Raw genomic sequence first — 3,141 nt, 5'->3', positions numbered from 1 at the left:
TCTGTGGCTGGACTGGCTTTAATCAGAGGGTTATTGGTTCACACGTCACTTTAACTTAGTTTAAGTTTAGGCGTTTTAGTTTTTATAAGATGATATATGGTTTTATTCTTTCAACAAACGTCTCAACAAGATAATCATTATTTAAAGTTAAAGTTATTTTTTTCCAGGTATCTTTTTTACATATTAGCATCAGAAACAATTTTTCAACTATATTAATTAATTAATTAATTAATTAATTAAGTTTTATTTATTATAATTTCATTGTTAAATTACTTCAGTTTCAAAAAGAAAATCCTGATTTAATTATTTTTTATTAATTTGAACGTTTTTCTAAGTATATTTATTCTAATATTTTTTCTAAATTTATTGAATGCAATATTTAAGCATATTAAGTATTTAATACATTTATTTATTTATTTATTTGTATGATCTACTAAAAGATTTAATTTCAGGCTTTCAGCAGTTTATTATAAAAAGATTTTTAAAACAGGATGAAGAAGAACGTGTCAAATTCAGTTTCAACATGATCATTTTAATCACATATTTATTAATTTAAGGCAGACATATTTTAACTTCTCTAAAATAAACTGACTTACTAAATATGTTGTTTATATTAGGATTATTTTAAGTACATAATTAAGTTAATAAATTCATGAAAATTAATAGAAAAATAGAAAGACCATTATTAATATAGTTAATTTGTAATTTTGTGGACATTAATATAGATTCTTATGATCTTTGTATATTACAGCATATCCATCCTCTATCTCTCTGTCCCTGTGTCCCTGTGTCTGTCTCTCATCCAGATCTAGTTTCTCCTCCTCAGACCGGTCTGAGTCAGGACGCGTCCTGTCAGCTCTGAGGACACTGAGGCTGCAGGACAGAGTCACTCTACATCGACTAGCTGTCTTTGTCTTTATCATATTCACGCTGCAGCTTTCTGCACAATTTTACATCTGACTTTATTAAGAGACTCAGAGCTGCGTTCAACGAGCTCCAGACCTCACCTCTGATTTTAATACGTGGCGCATCATTTAAACATTTAAACATTTAAACGTCATTTAAACATTTAAACGTCATTTACAACCAGCGCACATCAATGTGTCTTATTCCTAAAGTTCTCATGTTTCATATTGATGAAAATAACATTAGATCATTAACACACATCAGTCTGAAGCTTCCTGCACAGTGGTCCATGTTACTTTGTTCATGAGGAACCTCAGACATCCAGATCTTTCCTTCCCTCCTCCTTCCTCCCTTCCTTCCTTTCTTCTCTCCTCCCTCCTTCTGTCATTCCTTCTGTCTGTCCTTCCTTCCCTCCCTTCCTTCCTTCCTTCTCTCCATAAATAAATCAGATCTTAACATGCGAGAGTCTTTCCATCTTGTTCCAACATCTGGATCATGTCTCCAAGTCAACCAGCAGCTGTTGATGGTTCTGATCCAGCGGTAGGTAGAGATCCATTAGAGACAGCAGCTGCTACAATATTCTACTGACCACATGATGGCGCTGCTGATTTACAGACACACAAACTGAGATCAGATCTCAAGTGCTGGCTGGGGACGCATGTGGAGACACATTTAGATTAAGACCAGGTAGATGGACAGGTGAGACCAGGTGAGACCAGGTGAGACCAGGTAGATGATGTGATGTCTTAATGGAGCTAAAAAATGTAAATCATGTTAAAAACTCGTATATTCATTTATTAATTTGTGTGTGATTTGATTATATCTCTATTAATCTTTGGCTCACAGCTGTTAGCTCTGCTAGTCAGATCTGTGGAGGCGCCACTACAGATGTGAGCTAGCATTAGCTTTAGCTTTAGCTTTAGCTGGAGTGAGTTTTTCTCTTTGACGTATTCTTTATTTTTCTACGATAACATGTTTGTAGGTCAGACTCGTTTATGTTCCCTTCATATTAATCCTCTGATCTTCTTACGTTCCCGTTCAGGACGGTTCCTCTCTCAGGTTGAGAGTAATGTAGGTAAAGGAGCATCCTTAACCTCCCGCTATCACGTTAGCTCAAGACGGATGGCACATCCAGTTTTCCTGCTTCACCTCCACCTCGGAAAATTTCACTTTGACTCCAGAATAATGCGTCTGCATCTGTTTTCCTAACCTCTCGCTCTCACGCGACTCCAGAATAATGTAGATGTGTTTATTTTTTGCCCTCCCCGCCGTGACCCCCGCCCCCCCCCCCCCCCCCCCCCCCCTCCGCTGCTATCAATCTGCCTTTAGAATAATGTAGGCGCATCTGTTCCGCTCACCCTCCTAACCCCTCCATTTTCACCGCCACTTCAGGATAATGTAGGTGCATCTATTATCTGCGCTCACACCGGCGCCGCTGTCTGCTGCGACCTGTTTTTAGAATAATGTAGCTGCATTTACAGCCTCCACCCTCCACCCTCCGCCCTCCACCCTCCACCGCTGGCCTGGTGTTATCTGAGCTAGGAGTTAGGAAGTAAAATAAAAAGCAGCTGAACGTGCAGCATCTCGACTTAAATCGTCAAACTCCTGCAGAGATATTTATTATTCCTGCTGGTGGCTAACACTAAATCATTAAGGGTTCCATGTTCTCTTCGTCGGACGCTTTAACTTTCTCCTCTTTCCTCTGGAGGAGCAGCAGCGATGGGGGGAAGAGGATGGAACAAAAAAAAAAAAGCACTCAGGAGCAAGATAACAGTGTTGTTACCGACTTTTATTTATCATATCTCCAAATGGCGGTGTAGCTGTTGTGCTGTGGTCAGGATACAGTGACCTTAGTTGATCAACTACCCCCTCAGCAGCCTGATAAGAGGGCTAATATAACAGCTAGCCGGGGCGGGGTAGGGAGGGAGGGGGAGGGAGGGGGGAGGTTGTACTGTAATTATTTCTGCGCTGTCAGAAGGAGGAACGGACCGAGGCCCTACTGCCGATTCAAATCTGAGAGGAAACTAAAACGAGGAGGAGGAGGAGGAGGAGGAGGAGGAAGGCCCACTACTACGACAACAACAACAACCACGGCGGCGGCGGTGGCGGCGGCAGCGAGACAAATATCAGCCTGGAGCAACGACACGCCTGAAATTGGACCAGTTTGTCATGTACACCCACCCACACACATCGGACAGACCTTAGAGGACTTAATACAAAGTTTAACACAAACAC

The sequence above is a fragment of the Chelon labrosus genome (assembly GCF_963514085.1).
Source record: "Chelon labrosus genome assembly, chromosome: 9".
NCBI lineage: Eukaryota > Metazoa > Chordata > Actinopteri > Mugiliformes > Mugilidae > Chelon > Chelon labrosus.
Note: the sequence above shows the minus strand (reverse complement) of the source record.